The 13636-nt window shown below is 42.5% G+C and overlaps 1 protein-coding gene across 1 annotated transcript in view; it reads left to right on the top strand.

Annotated features, from left to right (window-relative positions):
- RAB3B (RAB3B, member RAS oncogene family) overlaps nt 1-13636 on the top strand; it is a 77832-nt gene that overhangs the window by 41347 nt on the left and 22849 nt on the right. The window lies entirely within an intron of this gene.

A 13636-nucleotide genomic window follows, 5' to 3' on the forward strand; every position in this document is an offset into this window, starting at 1 on the left:
CTGCACTCCAGCCTGGGCGACAGAGCGAGACTCCGTCTCAAAAAAAAAAAAAATAAAAAAAAAAAATAAAAGAAGTCTGCATCACAGAATCATTGTCAGGCTCCCGTGAGATGATGTGATAAAAGTACTTATAAACTGTAGGGTGCTTTATAATGTGGTCTAGATGGCTGAGGACAGATAGGTATAATATTAAGCTAGCTCCAAAGGACCATTTTTACCACTTTCAGTCCTCTGTGTCTCCCAAGCTCCATTGAACTGCTCTCTCCTTCCTAAAGAGCTCTCCCCTTCTAGTTTCCTTCCATTCCCATGGGACATAATGTCTCAGCTCCCAGATGCTGCAGAAAAACAAAGTGCTTGGAGCTGAGCAGCTGTGGGTTGGAGGGTAGGGCATGGGGGAAAGCTAGCTTGAAAGCGGTCATTACCTGCCTCCCTGGTGCTCATCATCCCCACCCCCAATCTTGCCTGGATTGAAGACGGGGAGAGAGAGAGGAGTATGGCTGGAGGAATGGGCAGGCAACAGGACACGATTCAGGGGTGAAGACCCCAGAGATAACCTCTTAATCTTTGTGTGACCTCTCAAGTTGTCACTGCTCTGGGCCTCCTTCGCTTTGTCTACGACATGGAAAGTGCCCAGAAAAAGGAGGTGGTATGTATGAGCTCACAGACCCTATTCCAATCAATCCTGAAGTTCTAAATGAGTTTTCCCTTCTCAGCACAGTCAGCCCTTGAGTTTCATTTGCTAGCATCCTTGTAAGTTCCTACTATGTGGCAGGCGCTATAGTTGAGGGCCTGAGATTTAGCTAAATATGACTTGATCTTAGAGTGCTCATAGCCTGAAAGAGGAGACAGAAAAACAAATCAGTAACTATAACAAATGTGATGTGTGCAGTGATATTGATAGCAGCAGGAGGCAGACAAATGCCTAGGCAGATAGGGACAGGTCCCCAGTGAAACCCCACCTTTAAGCCCAAAACAGCCTGGACTGCTGCTGGTTTTGGATGAAACCCTTGACCCAGAGTGAGAACTTCTGTTCCTGTTTGCCCACCCTTTCCTGGTTGATTCTTTCTGAATAATGCGTTTTAACCAATTGAATGTTACCTTTTCCAATACTACCCACAGCCCACCCCTCCCCTGTCCTGTGCCTAAAAAAACCCCAGACTCAGCCACACTGGGGGAGATGACTTGACTTTGGGTAAAAGACCCCACCTTCCTGATCCCTCTCTACTGAGAGCTGTTTCGTTGCTCAATAAAATTCTCCACCCTCATCACCCTACAGTTGTCAATGTGACCTCATTCTTCTTGGATGTGGGACAAGAGCTTGGGACCCACCGAATGTGGGTACCCAAAAGGCTGTGGCACTGTGACCCTCTGCCCTCCATCGGTGGAAGGCAGCCACCCTGTGTGACAGAAGCAGTGGTGGGGCCAAACCAGTCCTGGAGCTGTGGGCTAGAGTGGGGCAAGTTGCTGACTGAGCCGTTAGCATGCCACTGTCTGTCGGGCTGCTGATGGTGGGGCTGAAAGAGCTAATTAGCACACTGTAACACCCCTCTGGGGCTTTGGGGTTGCAGGCACCCCTGCCTGGGCACTGCCACCCTCCCCTTGGGGTGACATGCCTGGTCAAGTCACAAGCCCCTCACAGAGCCTGCTCTCATGTCAGCACTTGGAACGACTGGCTGGACCCTGCACTTGCTCACTCACACATCCCCTCCTGCCAGGGACTGAATGGCCACGGGATTTGTGCTAGAGGCTTGCCCTCAGGTGCAGCCCAGAGGGCCTGAGTCGATGGGGTGTCTCCTTCTGTGAGCCTGGCAAAGGGGCTGAGAAAAATCCTGTGCCGGTGTAATGGCAAATATTTAAAGGGCAGGGGAGCAATTTGTGGGGAAAGAAGGTTAGGGAAAACTTTAGAGGATGTGACCTTTGGATACATTTGTGAATTATATAAGGCAAGGGCATTCCAGGCAAAGATCAGCATATGCAAAGGCCCAGGGGTGTGAAGGAGCTGCATGTCTGGGAAACCACAAGTAGTTAAGGCAAAAACCAGAGCTCGTTGTTTCAGTCAAGGAATGACAGGAAAGGAACTAGCAGGGAAGCCTGAGCTAGATCTTGAAGGGTCTGTATCTACTGAGAAGCCTGGACTCCACGTTATAGGCTTTGGGAGGCCAGCAGATGGAGATTGGTAGGTTTGGATTTTTCAAAAGGACCATTTAACATTCTATGTGCTCTATCCAAATTGTTATAGACACCTCTATACCTTTATCCTTTCAACAAATATTTATTGGAACACTCTGGCCCTATATTCCAGGTGCTGTGGCATGCACTGGAGATGCAATAGTAAGCAAAACCAGACATCCTGTTCTTGTGGCACTGGTAGTTTGGCAAGGGAGACAGACCTTAATCAAATAATTACACAAATAAATACAAAATTACAGTGGGAGTGAGTGGTACAAAGGAGAAGCTCATGGTGCCAGGAAAGCATATAATTGGAGCATGTGACTTTTCCAGGATGGTCAGCTTCTCTGCTAAGCTGAGCTCTGAAGAGAGAGCATTACCTCAGGGAAGGGCACTAGGAAGGCTCTCAGGGAATGGGCCTCTCCTGCTTCAGAACCCCCATCCAATACATGTTTACCTCCTATGGTAACAGACACTGTAGACTTTAAGCAAGTACCGGCTTGTATTCATCTGTTTATCTTCAGGACCTAACCAATGCTTGGCACAGAATCAGCACCAAGTGAAGATTTGAAAGAATGGAAAAGAGAAGTGCCTTTAGGTACTTTAAATAGTTGAAGGTAGCAGTACTATCACCCCCACCCCAGGGCTAAACATCTTCCTTCAGCTGGTTTCAACTTCCTTTCACTATTCTCTGGCTGTTCTGCTAATAGTCAAGGCCCCTGTGACAAGAGATTTAAATCAGTGAAGTAGCCTTGTGAAAGAGGATGGTCTGTTGGGAGACAGAAGACCTGGTTTTATTTAAGCCCCCTTTCATGATTTCCTGTCATTCACCTCTTCAAGCCTAAGTTGCCATTTTTATAGAATAGAGATATTGGTCCTTCTCTCACAGGGTTTCTCAGGGAATAAACTGAGATAATAAGAAGAAAACATTGTAAACTCTAAGAGTTAAGGAAGTGTAAAGATTTGAATATTTGGAGGGCTACCACATGAGTAAAGAATTAGATTTATCCTTTGTGTCTCCAGAGAACAATATTAAATCAGTGGATAGAAATTACCGTATGTAGATTTCAGCTCAACAAAAGGAAGAAATGTTCTGGTAATCAGAACTGTCCATCAGTGGAATGGCTGCTTTGTGAGGTGGTGGGTGTCCAAGTTGGAAGCACTCAATACAAGCATGTTGTGGAAGGAATTCCTATTTTGAGTGAGAGGATGGATTGAATGACTTCTAAGGTTTCCTTTTAACTCTAGAATCCAAAAATCTGATGGTCAAGACAAGCAGAGAAGCTGGCAGAGGGTGTATTGTAGCAGAGAGTAGCATGAGCAGAGATATAGAGCAGAAATGAATGTGGCATGTGTGACGACCATAAGGAAAACTTTACGATGAAATGGAAGAGTGTGTGTTGGATCACATGTGATTTCATTTACACTTTCCAGGTGATTTCCAATCTTATGCTGTGGTGGAGGGGAGATGGTTGGTCCCTGGAAGCCTTAGACATGGTTAGAGGACTTCCTGTATTGGGAGGCTGGAAAGGATCTTGGGGGCTGAAGAGGATCAATAATACAAATCAGGTTGGACTTTAGGCTGTGTTGAAAATGCACAGGCTTTGGTCAAAAGACAGAATTTGAATTTTTTTTTTTTTTTTGAGGCAATGTCCCACTCTGTCACTCAGGCTGATATGCAGTGTGCAATCTCAGCTCACTGCAATTTCCACCTCCTGGTCTCAAGTGTCCTCCCACATTAGCCTTCCAAGTAGCTGGGACTACAGGACAGGAGCATGCCACCATGCCCAGCTAATTTTTGTATTTTTTGAAGAGACAAGGTTTCACCATATTGCCCAGGCTGGTCTTGAATTCCTGAGCTCAAATGATCCGTCTGCCTCGGCCTCCCAAAGTGCTGGGATTACTGGCATAAGCCGCTGTGCCTGGCCAGAATTTGGATTCTGTCTGCCTCCTTATTGTTTGTGACCCTAGCAATTTACTTAACCTCCATGAGCCTCAGTTAATCCATATATCAAATGGGGACTCAAACTATCCTCCTTTAAGCTGATATAACAATTAAGAGAAATAATGTAAACAGCATCCTGGAAACAGCACAGGCTTTGGAATCAGACAGACCAGGTTTGAATCTCAGTCTGAAATGAACTGACTGCAAGATCTTAGGCAAGTTATTTAAAACTTTACCTCATCTGTAAATAGAGATAGTAGTATTTCAGAAGGGTGTTTTGAAAATCATATAAAATAAGAAAGGTGCCTCCTAACATGTGCCTGGCATGTAGTAATGCCCAACTAACAGTGTTATTTTGTTACCACAAATAATGTAATGGGTCTCACACATAAAGCACTTACCAAAGTGCTCAGAACATAGTGGGTGTTCAGTTAACATTAGTCCCCTTCTCTCTTGCCCATGTGTCTGTCTGCCACACTGACCGGTCTATGGGAGACCAGAGCAGTGGTGCTCACTCTCATGTCTGTTCTCTGGCATAATCCTGTGGTCTATGAAGAGCTCAATGAACGTCTGTTGTGTAGAAGTGAATTGATTTCTCTTGATTACATGGTCTCCTTCCTCAAGTAGCCAGTGAGTCATTCCTCTTTCCTTCTCCTCCTTCCCATCTCCTCTGTGGTTCTATTTCTGACTCTCATCAGTGGGAGGAGAATCAATGTTCGTCAATGTGATTTTTAAAAATAAAAGGGAAAGATTCAGGAGTGATTCTCTGGGCTGCTTTCCATAGAGCACAGGATAGTGAGAGCTGGAGTGTTGTGTTTCCAACGTTGCTTTTCTTTAAGTGAAATAAAAGTGTCAACAATATCAATAGTAATAACAGCATTTACTACGGGCTTTATTGAGCACCTACCATGTGGCCAGTGCTCTGCTAGGCTCTACCCCTACATTATCTGTCATTCTCACACAATCACTTCAACGTATAATATTATTATCACCACCTTACAGTTGAGGAAACTAAGTCGCAATTATTTAAAAAATTAATTTAAAAATTAAATAATAAATACTTCTATATTTGGATACCTATTATAAGCCAGACACTTAAAAAACATCTTATTATGAAAACCCTACCAAGTAGGCATTTTTATTTCCATTCCAGATGTGAGAAAACAGAGCCTCAGAGAGAGAAAATAACCAACCAGTCCAAAATCACATTGCTGATGAGTGGCAGAGCTGGGAGTTAGGCCAAGGCCTGGTCAACTCTTAAGTTCACCCCTTCTCTTTCTATCAGGCCATGTTGCTACTCATTAAGGGAAACATTATACTGATGCTCTGGCTGGAGGCAGCCCTGGGCAGGTTTGAATAGAATGGGAAATGGCTTTTATAGCATGAGACCCGTCCACTCTAGCAAGGCAGACCCTGGGAAGCTGGCCCTGCTGCTGGAACTGGCTTTGGAAGTACAAAAACAATAACTGATGACTATGTGGTATTTACTTCACACCAGGAACTGTTCTAAGCATTTCGCATATAATAACATGATTAATCCTCACAAAACTCTGAGGTAGGTACAGGTATACCTCGGATATGTTGCAGGTTCAGTTCCAGATCACCACAATAAAGTAAATATTGCACTAAAGCAAGTAACATGAATTTTTTGTTTTCGAGTGCATATAAAAGCCATGTTTATACTATAGTAGCCTATTAAGTGTGTAGTAACATTATGCCTAAAACAATTTACATATGTTAATTAAAAAATACTTTAGGCCAGATGTGGTGGCTCATGCCTGTAATCCTAACACTTTGGTAGGCTGAGGTGGGAGGATCGCTGGAGCATAGGCGGTTGAGGCTGCAGTGAGCTATGATCCCGCCACTGCACTCCAGCCTGGGCAACAGAGTGAGACCCTGTTTCAAACAAACCAGCAAAATACTTTATTGCTAAAAGATGCTAACAGTCATCTGAGCCTTCAGTGAGTGTTAATCTTTTTGCTGGTGGAGGGTCTTGCCTTGATGTTCATGGATGCTGACTGATCAGGTTGGTGGTTGCTGAAGACTGGGGTGGCTGTGACAATTTCTGAAAATAGGACAACAGTGAAGTTTGCTGCATCAATTGATTCTCCTTTTCATGAAAAATTTCTCTGTTGCATGGTGATGCTGTTTGATAGCATTTTACCCATAGTAGAACTTCTTTAAAAATTTGAGTCAGTCCTCTCAAACCTTGCTACCACTTTATCCACCTATGTATATGTCATATTCTAAATCCTTTGTTGTCATTTCAAGGATGTTCACAGCATCTTCACCAGAGTAGACTCCATCTCAAGAAACCATTTTCTTTGCTCATCTGTAAGAAGCGACTGCATCCATTCAAGTTTTATCGTGAGATTGCAGCAATTCAGTTACATCTTCAGGTCCCACTTCTAATCCTAGTTCTCCTGCTATTTCCACAAGATCTTAGATCTGCAACTACTTCATCCGCTGACGTCTTGAACCCCACAAAGTCATCCATAATTCCAAAGTTTGGAATTAATTTATTTCAAACTGCTATTAATTTTTATCTCCTCCCATGAATCACAAATATTCTTAATGGTAGAATGGTGAATTATTTCCAGAAGGTTTTCAATTTACTTTGCCCAGGTCCAAATAAGCCTTGAAAGTCAAAATTATTCCTTGATCCATGGGCTGCAGAATGGATGTTGTGTTAGCAGGCATGAAGACATTAATCTCCTTGTATATTTCCATCAGAGATCTTGGGTGACCAGGCACATTGTCAATAAGCAGGAATATTATGAAAGGAATATTTTTTCCTGAGAGTAGGTTTCAACAATGGGCTTAAATTATTCAGTAAACAATACTGTAAACAGATGTGCTGTCATCCAGGCTTAGTTGTTCAATTTCCAGAGCACAGGCAAGGTAGATTTAGCATAATTTTGAAGGGCCCTTGGATTTTCAGATGGTCAATTAGCATTGACTTCAAATTAAAGTCACCAGCTGCATTAACCCCTAACGAGAGGCAGCCTGTTCTTTAAGCTTTGAAGCCAGGCATTGACTTCTCTCTAGCTATGAAAGTCCTAGATGGCATTTTCTTCCAATGCGATTTTGTCTACATTGAAAATCACTTATTTAATGTTGCCACTCTCATCAATGATCTTAGCAGGTGTTCTGGATAACCTTGCTGCAGCTTCTACATCAGCACTTGCTGCTTCACCTTGCACTTTTAGGTTATGAAAATAGCTTATTTCCTTAAACCTCATGAACCAACCTCCGCTAGCTTCAGACTTTTCACCTGAGAGAGGTGCAGTTCCCTCACCTCTCTCAGCCTTCATAGAATTGAAGAGAGGTAAGGCCTTGCTCTGAATTAGGCTTTGGCTTAAGGAAAGATTGTGACTGGTTTGATCTTCTATCCAGAGACCACTAAAACTTTCTACATATTGCCAGTAAGGTTGTTTTGCTTTCTTATCACTTGTGTGTTCGCAAGAGTAGCATTTTTAATTTCCTTCAATACATTTACATTTGCATTTACAATTTGGCTAATGTTTGGTACAAGAGGCCTAGCTTTCAGCCCATCTCAGTTCTTGGCATGCCTTCCTCACTAAGCTTAATTATTTCTAGCTTTTGATTTAAAGCAAGAGTTGTGTAACTCATCCTTTTACTTGAACACTTAGAGGCCATTGTGGTGGTATTATTATTATTATTTTGAGATGGAGTCTTGCTCTGTCACCCAGGCTGGAGTGCAGTGGTGTGATCTTGACTCACTGCAGCCTCTGCCTCCTGGGTTCGAGTGATTCTCCTGCCTCAGCCTCCTGAGTAACTGGGATTACAGGCATCTGCCACCATGCCTGGCTAATTTTTTTATCTTTATTAGAGACAGGATTTTGCCATGTTGGCCAGGCTGGTCTCAACCTCCTGACCTCAAGTGGTCCACCTGCCTCGGCCTCCCAAAATGCTATGATCACAGGTGTGAGCCACCACGCCCGGCCCATTGTAGGATTATTAATTGGCCTAATTTTAATAGTGTTGTGTCTCAAGGCATAGGGAGTCCTGAAGAGAGGGAGAGAGATGAAGGAATGGCTGGCTGGTGGAGCATTCAGAACACACACAACATTAAGTTCACTGCCTTAATATGGGTGTGGTTCATGGAACCCCAAAGCAATTACAATAGTAAAATCAAAGATCACTGATCACAGATAAACATGACAGATATAATAATAATGAAAAGACTTGAAATATTGTTAGAAATACCAAAATATGACACAGACATGAAGTGAGCACATACTGTTGGAAAAATAGCTCTGATAGACCTGCTTGAGATAGGGTCACCACAAACATTCAATTTGTAAAAAATGCAATATCTGCAAAGTGTAATAAGTTGAAGTGCAATAAAATGAAGTATTGTTATTATTCCCACTTCATAGGTGAAGAAACTAAGGCTCCAATAGGTAAGTTGCCCAAAGAGACGATTACACAAAAGCATGAATATCAGGAGACATTTTAGAAGCCATTTTATGGGCTGTGTACTATAGTCACATAGTGAGTAAGTGGTAGAATCAGGATTCACAACCAGAAGCCTAACTCCAAAGATCATGGTCTTAACCTCAAGACTGTATGGCCTTTTTGTTTAACAAACAGTGGTTGAATTGCTACTGTGTGCACAGCCCTGTGCTACATACTGGTAGTACAGAGATAAAACTGACTCCATGTCCAAACTCATTTATGGGGTATATACCAGAATTTCTAATTAGTTGGGATTCAGTTGGGTGACAAGGCTCTTCTGTTGGAGAGCTTGGGCATAGGGCTAGGCTTCAGGCAGAGATGGAAGTCTAGACATTCTCACAGAATAACAGGGCATAGTGTAGGTAGACTGAGGAGAGTTGAGGCCTGATGGCAGTGCAGGCACTCAGAAATCCTGCCTGGGGCTCTAGACCAGGAAGAGTGGCTTAATTCCAAATCCTGCAGGACAGGATTTAGGGACTGAGCCTACAGATCAGTGGGAAGTCTGTTCTTTGGAGTTGGCTCTGAGGAGCTCAGGAACAAGAGGCAAGGCCATGGGAGGAATGGATCAAATACTGCTTCGATGTTTCTTAATTACAAACACACAGAGCTTTGATGTGGATATGGCAGATTTCTCTCAATAATGTCTCAGATTTCCAGTGTTAGATGAATGTTCACTCATTCATTTATTCATTCACTCACTTATCCTTTCATCTATTCATTTATCCTCCCACTCACTCATGAGCTGGAGAAAATATCTTCCAGAACTCATAGGGAGAACTGCTGTATGTGTTCAGAAGGAATACTTTGATAAGCTGAGTAAGATGGAGAGTAAGATGCTCAAAGACCTTGCTCAATGAAAAGGAGATGGTGATTTGTATGCTCTCCAAGGAGGGTGAGTATCTTAGATGCAGGTTTTGTTTTACGGAGTAAGGTTATGCCAGTCTGGGCCAGAGCTGAATTGCTGAGGACATGGAGAAGCCAAGACCTGACAGAAACAGCTGCTATCTTTGTTTTTCTTCTCTTCATCTAATCTATCACCATTCCCTGTAATTTTACCTCTTAAATACCTCAATGAATCTGTTCTTACTCTATGTCTGTTGTGACCATTCTAGCTCAAATTCTTATTTAGTCTGACCTGTACTACTGCAAAGATCTTCTAACCAGCCTTCCTGCCTCTTATCTTTTCTCCTTCCAGTCCATCCTCTATACCATTGTTAGAGTGATCTTTCTTTTTTTTTTTTTTTTTTTTTTTTTTTTTTTTTTTGAGGCGGAGTCTCGCTCTGTCGCCCGGACTGGAGTGCAGTGGCCAGATCTCAGCTCACTGCAAGCTCCGCCTCCCGGGTTCCCGCCATTCTCCTGCCTCAGCCTCCCGAGTAGCTGGACTACAGGCGCCCGCCACCTCGCCCGGCTAGTTTTTGTATTTTTAGTAGAGACGGGGTTTCACCGTGTTAACCAGGATGGTCTCGATCTCCTGACCTCGTGATCCGCCCGTCTCGGCCTCCCAAAGTGCTGGGATTACAGGCTTGAGCCACCGCGCCCGGCCTAGAGTGATCTTTCTAAATCTCAGATCTGATTATGTTAATCCCTTGGCTCAAAATCTTTGATCTTAAAAGATAAAGTCCATACCCCACAGCATAGTATTCAGAGCTCTTTCTAGCTTCATCACCTACCTATGTCCCATTTCCCACCATTCCTTAAGTTCTTCAGGAGTACTCACTGTCAAAAACTCTCCCGTTTGCCAAAATACCACTCCTTTACTTTTCTGCTTGGAAAACTCTTCTTTAGAAAAGTTGTTCTCCTTATATTGCCAAATAAGCACATTTTCATGTGATGCTCCTGGGCTTGGTACAGATTCCACCCATGGGAATCGTTATGCCTTCTACCATATAGTCCCAGTTTTCCTCCTGAGCATATGATAGTATGGCACTTTCTTACCCTTTGAAAGTTGGGTGTGGGTTTATGACTTGCTTTGGCCAGTGAAATAGGAAAAGTGGAAGTTTTTAGAGCCAATACATGACTCACAGACTTTCTTCCCCTCTGGTAGTTGCTCTGTCAGTCTTTATCCTGGAATAAAGATGACTAAAAGCAGAGCACCCAGCCAATCTTTAATGGATATGTGATAATAATAAAAAATAAAACCTTGTTGTTTAAGCCACTGAGATTTGGGATTGCTTGTTCCTGAAGAACCCAGCCTATCCTAAAGGATATATTATCTCCTCTTTGACATCTTCCATAACTACCCCAAACCACCATGTTTCTACTTTACCTGAACTTGTGTGACTCATTTTTTTTTTCTTTTGAGTCAGTCTCGCTCTTTCACCCAGGCTGGAGTGCAGTGATGCCGTCTCAGCTCCCTGCAACCTCTGCCTCCCGGGTTCAAGTGATTCTCGTGCCTCAGCCTCCCAAGTAGCTGGGATTACAGGTGCCCACCACCAAGGCTCGCTAACTTTTGCATTTTTAATAGAGATGGGATTTCACCATGTTGGCCAGCCTGGCCTCAAACTCCTCACCTCAAGTGATCTACCAACCTCGGCCTCCCAAAGTGCTGGGATTACAGGTGTGAGCCACCATGCCTGACCAACTCATTTTTTTTTTTTTTTATGTCTGGTGCTGATGACATGTTACCTCATATTGCTAATTATCAATTTGCTGTTATATCTTAGCTACCTTCACAACTCTATTGAGGCTTCCTGAGGGTAGGTGTGGTGGTTGTTCCATGTTATTATCACACTAAGTATCGTTCATGGCTAAGGCAATATTTTGTAATGGGTGCAGGAGAGAGACAGATTAGTTCTGAATGAATCTTAGTTTCCTCACCTGTAAGATGAGAGTAACAGCATATATTCTCCAGGGTTTTCCAACAGTTGTGTATAACAGGTGCAACCTATATAAAAATAATGGCATACTGAAATTATTTTTCTCATTATTTATTTTTATTATAACTATAGATGGCATTCAGTAGATGCTTGTGAGTAAATCAATCTTTCATTGATGGAGGTGTGATGGTACCTGCATTAGACATGGAATCAGAAGTCCTGGATTTGGCTGGACACGGTGGCTCATGCCTGTAATCCCAGCACTTTGGGAGGTTGAGGCAGGAGGATCACTTGAGTTCAGGTGTTCCAGACCAGCCTGGACTACATAGTGAGACCTTGTCTCTACAAAAGTAAAAAAAATTAGCCAGGCAGGGTGGCACGTGCATTGTGGTCCTAGCTACTTGAGAGGCTGAGGTGGGAGGATCACTTGAGCTTGGGAATTTGAGGCTGCAGTGAGCTGTGAGCATGCACTCAGGACTGGATGACAGAGTGACACCCTGTCTCAAAACAAAAAAAGCTGGGTACAGTGGCAAGCGCCTGTAGTCCTAGCTATTTGGCAGGCTGAAGTGGGAGGATCACTTGAGCCTAGGAGTTCAAGGCTGTGGTGAGCTGTGATGATTGCACCACTGCTCTCTAGCCTGAGTGACAGAGTGAGACCCTGTCTCTTTAAAAAAAAAAAAAAGTCCCAGATTTAAGGCCTAGCTTTTTGTCACCAGCTTTGTGACCTTGACCTTGGGAAAGTCACTTGCCCTTTCTGCATGTTTTGCATTCTCAACTATAAAATGTAAATAATAATGACACCTACCTCACTGGAATCACATAGAATTTAAATGAGATAATATATGAGGACATGTTTTATACATGCTTAAGCATCACACATTCTAAAACTGTAATGATACAGAGAAGATTGGCTGGTCCCTCACATGGGGACTGTGTGGAAAATTTGGAAGCATCCCAGTTTGCTGTTGGTCTTGTCTTTGTTGCTTGCTTATGTGTTTGTCTTTCCAACTAGACTATGAACTACTTGTGATTAAGAATTGTCTTAAAGTCATTTTTTGAAAGACTGTTTATTTCTTCTTATATAAGAGTAATACATGCTCATCGTAGAGATAATAAAAATACATGAAGAAGTGTGGGCACAGTGGTTCACACCTGTAATCCTAGCACTTTGGGGGGCTGAGGTGGGTGGATTGCTTGAGCTCCAGAGTTTGAGACCAGCCTGGGCAACATGATAAAATGTCGTCTGTACTAAAAATACAAAAAATAGCCAGGTATGGTGGTGTGCTACTCAGGAGGCTGAGGTGGGAGGATCGCTTGAGCCCAGGGGTTGGAGGTTGCAGTGAGCCAAGATTGCTCCACTGCATTCCAGCCTGGGTCACAGAGTGAGACCTTGTCTAAAAAAAAAAAAATTACATGAAGAAAATTAAAATCTCAGTAATTCTTGTCTCTTATTCAAAGATAATCTCTATTAACCTTTTGATGTGTTTCTTCTATTTTTTCTGTGCACATATAGTTACAAAACTAATAGATCACACATACAAGTATTGTCATATCGTTAAATTTTCTTACATACATGAACTTACATAAAAATTCTTACATTTTAACCATTCTCCTGTTGTTGAATATATAAGTTGATGATATGTTTTCACTGTCTAGATAAAGTTGTAACAAATGTGTTTTTGTGCATATATATTTGTCTGATTTTCTATTTTTATAGGGAAAATTTTTCTAATTTTGTAGGAAAAATTCCCAGAAGGAATATTTATGGGTCAAATAGTATGAACATTTTTAATACTCTTAAGACTTCCCAGTTGATTCCCAGAAAGGTTAAACCAAGTTCCACTCCCACAAGCAAGATGTGAAGTTGTATATTTCACTGCATGCTTATCAATAATGGGAATTATTAAAAATAAGGGGCTGGGCACAGTGGCACAAAACCTTAGTCCTAGCTATTCGGAGACTGAGGTGGGAGGATTGCTTGAGCCTAGAAATTCAAAATTGCAGTGAGCTATGATTGTGCCAGGGCACTCGGCCTGGGCAATAGAATAAGGCTTTGTCTTAAAAAAAAAAAAAAAAAGAAAGAAACAAAAATAAGGTTAAAACTTTTTATGTAATAATTACCCACTCAACATTTCTTCTGTGACTTGTTCATGCCTCTTGTCCACTTTTCCATTAGGATTTTAATTATTCTTATTAAATTCTATGAGATTTTAAAAATCATTTT

This window comes from Trachypithecus francoisi, unplaced genomic scaffold, assembly GCF_009764315.1.
Source record: "Trachypithecus francoisi isolate TF-2019V2 unplaced genomic scaffold, Tfra_2.0 Lachesis_group12, whole genome shotgun sequence".
NCBI classification, from domain to species: domain Eukaryota; kingdom Metazoa; phylum Chordata; class Mammalia; order Primates; family Cercopithecidae; genus Trachypithecus; species Trachypithecus francoisi.